Source organism: Prunus persica, chromosome G1 (assembly GCF_000346465.2).
Source record: "Prunus persica cultivar Lovell chromosome G1, Prunus_persica_NCBIv2, whole genome shotgun sequence".
In the NCBI taxonomy this organism is placed as follows: Eukaryota; Viridiplantae; Streptophyta; class Magnoliopsida; order Rosales; family Rosaceae; genus Prunus; species Prunus persica.
The window spans coordinates 24,294,319-24,306,371 of NC_034009.1; positions in this window are offsets into that span (position 1 = coordinate 24,294,319).

Here is a 12,053-nt window from a genome sequence, read left to right on the forward strand (position 1 = left end):
AAATATTTTATTACGTCTTAAAAAAAGTCCGCCGTCTAAGTTTTAAACAAACGACGGATTAAATAAAAATATCGACGTCTGAAATTTTGAAAAACAAATAAAAAAGGCAAAGTTATGTGAACATACCTTGTCGTCATGCTTTTCTTCATCTTCTTTCTCCTTTTCTTCTTCCTTCTCTTCATCTCTTTTTTCTTCTTCCTTCTCTTCATCTGGCTGATGTTTCCCCATTTTGGCAGTATCATCCTCCAAATGTAGGGATCTCACATCACCTCCAGAGCAGCTAGCTTTGTCAGACATTGGATTTTTGGGGCTTTGGCTAATTCTTGGTTTAAGCATGCTTGGATCAAAATTGGGAATTAATTGGGAAAGCTGACTCAGGAAATGCTCCCTCTCAGCCTCTACCAATTGTTTTGTCCTAGCCTCCATCCTTAAGGCCTCTTCCCTTGCCTTAGCCTCCATCTTTTTAGTCTCTTCTTGAAGGAGAACTCTTAAACTGTCCTTCAAACGGTCGTCAAAGCTCACCCTCTGTGGTTTGGGCAAATTGAAATATTGCCTTGGGGAAACACCAGCACCAACTCCCCTCAGTCTGCCTGGATGCTCGGGGCCCAAAGCCATGGTCAGCACATCATTGCTGCCATCTACTCTGACTTTGCCTTCCGAGACTTGTTTCTGCAATTCATCCTAAAAAAAGATAAACAAAAAAACACACGACGGTTATTTATGTACAAACGACGTATTATATAATTTCACACGACGCAATAACGTATAAACCGACGTTATTATAACTTATCACGACGGTAGTTATACCGACGTGTTTATTTATTTAAAACGACGAAATGAATAAACAACCGACGTCTTATGCTATAATTAAAGATAACAGAGTAGTGATTCCTATTTAGACCGTTAACGACGTTTTTAAAAAAGTTTCGACGTGGTAATATCATTCACACGACGCGAAAATGAACCACCGACGTCTTATGCTATAATTACAGAAAACATAGTAGTGATTCCTATTTAGACCTTTAACGACGTTTTTAAAAACTTTTCGACGTGGTAATATCATTCACACGACGAAAAATATAACATACGACGTAATAAGAATAATTCACAGTTTAATAAAAATTTAAAACAGAGTGATAGTAGGCTTACAATTAATTTTGCTTTCTCTGCCACCTTTGGATCAGGGATGTTACCATGTTTGTCCTGTCTAGCTCTCTTCCATAAGGTAGATCGATCAATTTCTACCCCAGGCATGGTTTCCTCCAATTGATCCTCCAATCCAGCATATCCTTTTCGAGACAATCGATGATTGTACTCGAGTTTCTCCCTAATCTGTGCATGTTGAGAATGCACAGACTCAAAATCTTTGGATAGCCTTGAAGCTACAAAGGCATCCCATTGTGCTTTCTCTATGAATTTATATGTTTCAGGGGGTTGGCTTAATTTCTCCCTGTCATTGGTGTATGGAAGGATATAATGCCTCGTTAGTGTAGACTTGAAATCCTTCCATTTCTTGGAAGCAGAAGCTAAAACAGAGGTCTTGCCCCCTTGGCCTACAACAAAAGCCATGTCAACTGCTTCCCAAATCTGCTCCTTTATATCCTTGGGGATTTGGGACCATTTCTTGTCCACAAGTGGGATCCTGGAGCGTGCCAACACACCAATATACGACTGCATCTCAATATGTGCTTGGCCAACACCTTTCCCCCTTTTATTGTACTCAACAATTGGCCTCAGTTTCTGAAGCTTTCTCTTCACAACACGAGGCATTGTGCTCATACCTCGACCAGTCTTTGAATCATCAGAGATTGTTGTCTGGCTGGTTTGTTCTGTCTCAGCAGATGATGAAGCAAACTTCATCTTCTTCGAAGACTTCATCTCCTTCGAAGACTTGTCTTGAGGAGCTACCATTCCAAGCTTCTTGGAGCCAGAATCCTTAGTTTGTTGTTGAGAAACCATTTTAACAGACAAAACTGCAAGTGAAAATATTTCAGGAAAATATTAAGAACACAAACGACGGTATTAAAAAAATACGACGTATGATATGATTTTAGACGACGCAATGAAATAATCTCAGACGTAATAAATGTTTAAAACCATTATTTATATAACGTCGTGGTATATATGTTCACACGACGTCAATAGTAATACACCGTCGTGGTAAACTATTATTTATATAACGTTGTGGTATTTATGTTCATACGACGTCAATAGTAATACACCGTCGTGGTATTAACATTCACACGACGTAAAACAATAAGATATTTTGTCGTCTATATTAGATACCAACCCTAGTTTCTTTTTCTTTATATTTTATCAAATAAGGGAAAAACAAAAACCATTGTTCAGAGAAATCAAACCTGCAATTAAACAAGCATATAAAAAAAGACTATTATTTTAAAAACAACTTTGTCAATTTTCAGACGACGCTAGAACAACTGACGAACCGTCGTGGTCTACCGTCGTCTTATTTAGTTGATGTAGTTGTCTTCAAAGTTGGAAACTTTCCCTCTTTGTCTGTATATTTTATCAAACTTGGAAAGAAGTAAAATGATTTTGGCCAGAAAAAAGGTAAAAAGATTTTTCAAACAAAAAACGTATGAGCATGCAAAACAGTAACCAAAATAGTGAAAATGAAAGCTTACCTTTTGCGTGCAATGAAAGCAAGAGGAAGATGATCGATGTTTAAGTTCAGAGACGACGAAGAAGACGAGAGGAAGACGATGAGAAACTCTGACAATGCTCTGACAAGGAAAAAAGACGAAAAGGTTTCTCTGAGAGATTGAAATTTTTAATCGGGTTTGGAAACAGTGCATGTGTAAGTCGAAAAGTTGCTTACATATAAAACCATTTCAAAAAAATAATACGGCGGTTACATTTAACTACGTCGTTTTTAACTAACACGACGCAATATTTTTCGTTCGACGTGGAATCATTTCATTTAACGTCGTTAGGTTTAATATAACCGACGTGGATTTTAATTTTTAAATTATGAATAGAATTTTTTTTCCCGTGACCTTTCAGTTTATTTTTCAATTACAGTGCGTTATAAATAGAGTTTTTTTTCCGGAGGAAATTTAAAACGAAGGAAATTAATATTCTGCAATATGTAAAGTTTCTTTTTTGGATGACAGATTTAAATAAAATAAGAATATAAAAACAACTAATGTGTAAGTCAAGTAGACGAAAAGTTGCTTACATATAAAACCATTTCAAAAAAATAATACGGCGGTTACATATAACTACGACGTATAAATTACAAAATACGACGGTACATTTAACTTCGGACGTGGTAAATAAATACGACAGTAGTTTGTAGGTACCGTCGTAGTAAACTCAAAAATTAAAGTACATAAGTAATAACTCGCGTCATGGTAGATTATTTAACACGTCGTTTTTATTAATTTACCGACGTGGATTTCTGTAATATACGTCGATAATACCGACGTTGATTTTACAATTTAAACGGCGGTTTTTTTGTAAGGACCGCCGTTGGTTTTAAAAATTTATTCTATAAATTTGTCGCTTTCATTCATTTTCGGTTTACATTTAAGGTTCCAAGTTCTTCCTCTCTCAGTCTCTCATGTCTCAAAGACAATAATTTGGATGTCTTTCTCAAAGAGAAATTGAGCTTACTCGCATCAAATATATGTCCACAAGAAGAAGCTTGTCAACTAGCCTTCTCACTTCCTTGATCAAGCCTGATAGGACACTTAGTGCTTCTGAATACTCCTTGCTTTCCATCAAAAGAGATGCAAGCCTGGCCTCCACTCGCTGTCGAAGGAAAGTTCGCTTCTCAGGGAAATCTGAAGATCAGATGTGCCTGATCCTCTGCTTGATTTTCTTGCCTAAGAAGATCCGTCGGATTTGTGATAGCCTCTTCCTTTATCCGTAGAGCTTCAGAAGAAGAAGATGGGTTTCAAGAATGCGATAAAGAATAGAAATGGCTTCAGATGGCCTCTAAAGCATGAGCAATTGAATCGGTAGTTTTTGGGAGATATGATGAAGACATTGTCAATGCTTTGAACTACACAAGTCCTGCAGAAAGATATGTTAAAGAAACTGAAACAACGGCGGTTTTCTGTTCTACCGTCGTCTTTTCTCGTCGTCTATATTAAGTTAAGATGGCGGTAGATTTATAATTACCGACGTAGATTATTTTGTTAAACGTCGTTAAGTGTACTACAACCGACGTGGATTTTAATTTTAAATTATAAATAGAGTTTTTTTTCCCGTATTCTTTCAGTTTTAGTTTTCAATTCCAAAGCGTGATAAATAGATTTTTCTTTCCCGAGGAAATTTAAAATGAGGGAAATTAATGTTCTAGAATTTGTAAACTAACACGACGCAATATTTGCAAATCTGTGTCATCTGTTAAGATTATGATGTGGAACAGAGTTCCATCTGGTAAGATTTCGTAACCCTTGGGATCTCAGACAAATCTGATTATGTCGGCGGTGTTCTATATAAACCGTCGTGGTTATTTCAATTCTTGTCATTAAGTAGATCTACCGACGTAGGATAAGAAAATCAAAGAAAAAAATTGTTAACAAAAATTCTTATTAAGACGACCGTTAAAATTAAAGGTACGACGTATAAAATGAATAAATACGACGATAAATTTTATTGTACGATTTAAAGATAACGTCGTAGAACTATACGAGAATGACGTCGTTATATTTATATTTTCCGTCGTTGTAAATTAATTTAATACGGCGATATTTTGTATTTTAAAGCCGTGGATTTGTTTGTAATTATACGGCGTCTTATACGAAAACCTCGTTGTGTTATTTTATGAGTAAAAACGGCAGTTTTTATTGAAATCGTCGTCTTTACTTTCTACGTCGGTCGATTCATAACTTCTGCCGTTCTTTGTTGGCATTGATTTTACACTGCGGAAATCTGTTTCAAATAGACGTCGGTTGTTTAATTATGTACGTCGTTGTTTTTGAACAGCCATTTGAAACTCCATTTTTTAGTTGTCTAAGGTTGTATTACACGACGGTGTTTTTAGAACCGTCGTCTTTTTATAAACCACGACGGTTTTCACTTAGACCGTCGTTGTTTTCTGGTCGTCTTTTTCACTTTTTGTAGTAGTGTGCATAGCCTAACATCATCTCTTATGGTCCATCCAACTTGGAAGCGACGTACCTACAAAAATAAGAAAATTCTTTAGTATCCAATACAAACCTAATGAGAGCAATCTAATTAAGAAAAAAATTGAAGAGTGTTTAAGAGTAGAAACAATAAAACCCCTATCAAAGAATGGCTTTTGGCTCAATTATCTCACAAATGCAGTCTCCACTAATATTCCATAGTCATTCGAGCATAGCAACCTTGTCCACCAAAACATTACGAATGTGGTATTATGAAGTGCAAAGATTATAATGCAATAACCCTTCATGGCAACACGTTAGTAAAGCATTCATGATCAAAACATGGCATATGCATCTCTATTAGCAAGAAAAAGTAATAGCTTTAACTAGAATTTACATTTCAGAAAAACTGCTTCTTTTCAATTTCGACCTCAGATCAGTTTTCAACAATTATCTCACAAAGCATTGCACAGATTTTGACAAGCCCTACATGCTCAGAAAATAGACAAACAAATGCACAACTTTTCTTTAGACAAATACCAGAAAAACAGATTAGAACTTCATGAAAACTGACGTTAAATACAGATCACTGTACATAATCGCAGAAATATTCCAGTTCCAGACCCTTGTTCAGAAAAACAGCTATAACTTCCAAACGAAAAGTCAGAAAATTACGAGCCTTATATGGCTGGATTCAGCACGAAAAACTGAAGAAGGCAACGCGAGCCAAATCTTCAATTCTATCACATATTAAAACAGTATTACCGAAACATAAACACCAATGTTTTGCATGACTCGACTAAAAAAAAAAAAATGTTAAAATTAAAAACGAATGTTACCCACCTCAAACCTAAACGAAACATTGTCCTCAATGTTTTAAAAAGGAAATAAAAGCAAGGACAAAGAATAGTAAAAGAAATGAATGAGGGAAACACACAAATAAAAATTAAAAAGATAAGGAATGAAGGTACCTAGTTGGGTTGCCTCCCAACAAGCGCTTAGTTTAGAGTCAATAGCCCGACTTTAGGATGCGTTTACTTGGGGTCATCGAGGAGGACAGTGGTTTCCTCCTCAAGAAATGCAGCTGCCACATAAGGTTTGAATCGATGGCCATTAACTTTGAAAGTTGTACCGTCACGATCATTCTTGATTTCAACTGTCCCATAAGGATACACTGTTAACACCGTGAATGGCCCAGACCAACGAGAGCGAAGTTTCCCAGGAAAAAGTTTCAACCGTGAGTTGTAGAGGAGAACGCTTTGACCCACATAAAAGTCCTTCTTCAAGATGTGCTTGTCATGCCACTTCTTTGTATGGTCCTTGTAAATTTTCGCATTCTCATACGATTCATTTCGAAGTTCCTCTAGCTCATTCAATTGTAACTTCCTCTTCTCCCCTGCTGAACTCATGTCAAAATTGAGCGTTTTAATAGCCCAAAACGCTTTATGCTCCAATTCCACCTGAAGGTGGCATGCTTTCCCAAAAACAAGTCTATATGGTGACATCCCAATTGGCGCTTTGTACGCCGTTCTATAAGCCCATAGTGCATCATCCAATTTTAATGACCAATCTTTCCTAGAGGCACTCACCGTCTTTTCCAAGATTTTCTTCAATTCCCTATTTGAAACTTCAACTTGCCCACTAGTTTGCGGATGGTAGGGAGTAGATACTTTATGGGTGATGCCATATTTTGCAAGAAGGGAATTAAATTGACGATTGCAAAAATGCGTACCTCCATCACTAATAATTGCACGAGGGACCCCAAATCTTGTAAAAATATTCTTTCGTAGAAATCGGACCACAACCTTGGCGTCATTCGTGGGTAGGGCAGCTGCTTTGACCCATTTGGATACATAATCCACTGCAACCAAAATATACAAATTCCCATATGATGCTGGAAACGGACCCATGAAGTCAATACCCCAAACATCAAACAATTATTCCACCTCCAAAATATTATTCAAGGGCATTTGGTTTCGACTAGAGATATTTCCTGTACGTTGGCAAGGGTCACATCTTGCAACAAAGTCTTGAACATCTTTAAACAAAGTAGGCCAGAAAAATCCAGATTGTAGAACCTTGGCCGTAGTCTTGGAAGCACCATAATGGCCTCCACATGCCAAAGTATGACAATGCAATAATATGTCAGCCATCTCTGTCTCAGGTACACATCTTAGTATAACTCTTGGTCAGGATCATGCTTCCACAAATATGGATCATCCCAATAATAATGTTTAACCAATGATAGGAATTTCTTTTTCTGATAAAAAGACATATTAGGGGGAAGAATACCACAAGCTAGGTAATTTACAAAATCTGCATACCAGGGAGTGATGAATTTTTTCTCAGAGTAGATGGAAAATAATTGCTCATCCGGGAATGTCTCTAGGATAGGCCCAACATCTTCTATAACTTCATCATCACGGACTAGCCGAGAGAGGTGGTCGGCCACCACATTCTCAGACCCTTTTTTATCTCGAATTTCAATATCAAACTCTTGAAGTAATAAAACCCATCGAATTAGTCTTGGTTTTGCTTCCTTCTTGGCAAGCAAAAATTTCAAAGCTGCATGATCTGTATATACAATTACCTTCGCACCCAATAGGTAAGAACGAAATTTATCCAATGCGAATACTACTGCTAACAATTCCTTTTCCGTAGTGGCATAGTTCAGTTGGGCATCATTCAATGTACGACTTGCATAGTGAATTATATGTAGTAATTTATTCTTCCTTTGACCCAAGATGGCTCCAATAGCATAATCACTTGCATCACACATAATCTCAAATGGTAATTCCCAATCAGGTGCCATAATGACTGGTGCAGTGGTGAGTTTTGTCTTCAATAAATTAAATGCCTCCAAACAGTCTGAATCAAAGTTGAATTCAGAATCCTTCAATAACAACTTGCAAAGAGGCTTTGTAATTTTTGAGAAATCCTTTATAAATTGACGATAAAACCCAGCATGTCCCAGGAAGCTTCGAATTCCTTTCACTGTAGAAGGGGGTGGCAGCTTTTCTATGGTCTCAATTTTTGCACGGTCAACCTCAATACCTCTTGCTGAAATTTTATGCCCCAACACAATTCCTTCTTGTACCATAAAATGGCATTTTTCCCAATTGAGAACTAAATTGGTTTCTTCACATCTTGCTAACACCAATGCCAAATTATCCAAACAAGAATCAAAAGATGAACCGAAAACAGAGAAATCATCCATAAATACCTCAATAAATCGCTCCACCATGTCCGAGAAAATGCTCATCATGCAACGTTGAAAAGTGGCAGGAGCATTACATAACCCAAAAGGCATACGGCGATAGGCAAAAGTTCCAAATGGACATGTGAAGGTCGTTTTATCTTGGTCTTCAGGCGCGACAGGAATTTGATTATATCCTGAGTATCCGTCTAGGAAACAGTAATAGGCATGCCCAGCAAGTCTTTCTAGCATCTGATCAATAAAAGGCAGCGGGAAGTGATCTTTTCTGGTTGCAGAATTCAATTTCCTGTAATCTATGCAGACTCTCCATCCTGTAACAGTTCTTGTTGGAACTAACTCATTATTTTCATTTTTTACAACAGTCATCCCTCCTTTCTTTGGCACAACCTGTGTAGGACTCACCCAACTACTGTCAGATATAGGGTAAATAATACCTGCATCAAGCAATTTTAATACCTCTGCACGAACCACTTCCTTCATGTTGGGATTCAATCGATGTTGATGCTCCACGGATGGCTTATGCTCCTCTTCCATTAGTATTCGATGCATACACATAGAAGGGCTAATACCCTTGATGTCAGCGATTGTCCACCCAATTGCAGTTTTATATTTTCTCAAAACCCGTAATACTTTTTCTTCTTCAGTTTCACTCAAATTGGCAGCAATAATAACTGGTAAAGTTTCAGAATTTCCCAAATAAGCATACCTCAAATGTGTTGGCAATGGCTTCAGAGTAAGTGTGGGTGCAGCAATCACCGAAGGTGCAGCCTTAGGAGGTGCCGCTCCTAGTGGTTCGAACTGATTCCTTCGCCTTGGGTGGTATGGTTGTGATGCATCCAAATATAAGGCATATTCAGCAACCATGGGGTTGTCATCTTGGGAGGTAGCAGCATGGACCAATGTAGATTCCAATGGATGGCTCAGATTCTCCTTTTTAAATGTGTCTGAAGCAATTTCATCAATTAATTCCATGTGAAAACAATCCTCCGCTTCTCTTGGAAATTTAATTGCTTCAAAAACTTTGAATGTTGCTTTTTCATTCCCAACTCTCAAAGTTAGTAACCCTTCTTCTACGTCAATCAGAGTGCGTGAAGTAATCAAGAATGGGCGGCCCAAAATTAGCTGCGTGTCAGAATCTTCTTCCATATCCAAAACCAGAAAATCTGCCGGAAATATGAGTGTATCAACCTTTACTAGAACATCTTCTATAATTCCATCTGGGTATGTGATTGACCTGTCCGCCATCTGCAAAGAAACAGTAGTGGGTTTAATTTCACCAATACCAATCTTTTTAGCAACAGATAAAGGTAGTAAGTTAATGCTAGAACCCAAATCACATAAAGCTCTTTCAAAGAAATTATTTCCAATAGTGCATGGAATTTTAAAACTCCCTCTATCTTTTTGTTTTGGTGGAAGCTTCCGTTGCAGGATGGCGCTGCACTCTTCTGTCAGTTGGATTTTCTCGTGCTCTCCAAATTTCCTCTTCTTGGAGAGAATGTCTTTCATGAATTTTGCATAACTTGGCATTTGTTCCAAAGCTTCAGCAAAAGGAATGTTGATCTGTAACTTTTTGAACATCTCCAAGAATTTTGCAAACTGCCCATCAACTTTATTTTTTCTCAACCTCTGCGGAAAAGGGATTTGTGGGACATATGGCTTCAGTTGAGGAGAAGGAATTGGTATAGAATTTTCTTCTTCTTGGGATTTTTCTGTGGTGGTGATTGGTGGTGAAGATGCATGCCTCATTTCCGCTGCAGACTTCTTAGCTTCTTTTTCTTTCTCTAATGCTTCTTGTTCCAAGTCGACTGCTGTATTTACTTGCTTCCCTTTACGAAGAGTGATTGCTTTTGCTTGTTCTTGATTTTTCGGGTTAACTTCAGGTTGGCTTGGAAATACTCCTTGGTTTCTTCCACTTATAACATTAGCTAATTGGCCAACTTGCACTTCCAAATTCTGAATAGAAGCTTGCTGATTCTGAAATTGAGTTTTTGTTTTAGTCATGAATTGGGTGGTAGACATAGTCAATTGAGTAAGCGTCTTCCAAATATATTTTCTTCTCTTGAGCCGGAAAACCAGGTGGTGGTCTCTGCACATTATGAGTGTTGCTCCATGAAAAATTTGGATGGTTTCGCCAACCGGGGTTGTATGTATTGGAATAAGGATTATTCCTTTGTCGATTAAATTCTCCAACCTGATTGACTTGCTCAGCGGACGCAAATGGGTTCCCTTTGGTACACTCTGAACTTGGATGAGGGCCTGCACAAAGTTCACAACCAAAATTAGTACTAGTGTTTATAGCATTAACACTTAAAGAATCAACTTTTTTAGTAAGGTTAGAAATTTGTGCTGTTAGCAAAGCCCTAGCATCGACTTCCAAGACCCCAGCTGGTTTCAAATTCATTCTCTCACTCGGCCATTGGTAGTTGTTGGATGCCATGGTCTCCAATAATTCAAATGCTTCGGTAGCCGTTTTTGTCATTAAAGCCCCTCCAGCAGCTGCATCAACTAGTGTCCTGCTTGTTTGACTCAACCCATTGTAGAAAGTCTGAACTTGAATCCAGGTTGGTAGCTCATGGTGAGGACACTTGCGCAATAAATCTTTGAATTGTTCCCAGGCTTCATATAGAGGTTCCTTATCATATTGAGCGAATGACATAATATCTTGTTGAAATTTTGCAGTTTTTGCTGGGGGGAAAAATTTAGCAAGGAATTTCTTAGATAAATCATCCCAAGTACGGATGGAGTCTTGTGGCTGTGACAGTAACCAAAGCTTAGCTTTATCCTTCAAGGAGAAGGGGAATAGCCTTAAACGGATCGCGTCATCAGTTACCCCATTGACCTTGGAAGTATCACAAATCTCCAAAAATATTGCAAGATGGATGTTGGGATCTTCATTCGGTAGACCACAAAATACGGATGAATTCTGCAGCATAGTGATCATGGCTGGTTTGATCTCAAAATTGTTGGCTGCAATAGCAGGACGTCGGATCGCTGAGGGGGTTGCCACTGGGGGGCCAAATTCCCCCACTGCTCTTTCTGCTTCCTCTGCCATAGGTGTGGATGCTGGTTCCACCAAAGTGTGCTTTTTGTTTGCTTTGTTCTGCTTATGAAACGTACGTTCGATTTCTGGGTCACGTGGTATGAGTTCTAGGGTACGAGAACGGTGCATACACGGATCAAAGTACCTGAAACAAAAAAAAACAAAAAAAGGAAATTCAAATTAAACTCAGAATTAAACTATATTGATATTAATAGAAAATAAAACAGTCCCCGGCAGCGGCGCCAAAAACTTGTTGTGAAATTATTGCAAGCGCACAATCCATACAAGTAATATAGAAATAAGTAGAGTGTCGTTCCCACGAAGACTGTAATTTCCTATTAACTACCAATTATGATTAATGCATAAGTTTATTTGAACAGTTGATTAAGAAGATTGATTAATTTTAAGAAAACTAAAACAATTATGAAAAATAACAATTTAATTAACAATAGAAAATTAAGATGATGAGACACTAGAGCATCCGACTTCACCATAACCAATTCTACTTAATTCTTAGAGCCAATTAACCCTAATTACTATCCATGTTGACAGTTGGTTTCTCCTAATTCATTCGATATCCCCTCTCGGGCTCAACCAAAAGTATTCTCAATTAACAACCCATTCTCTCTCGAGCAACGGATTTAGAAAACCAAGAACCCATTAAGTTCTATGAGAACCTACAAGAAAACTGCATGAGTCA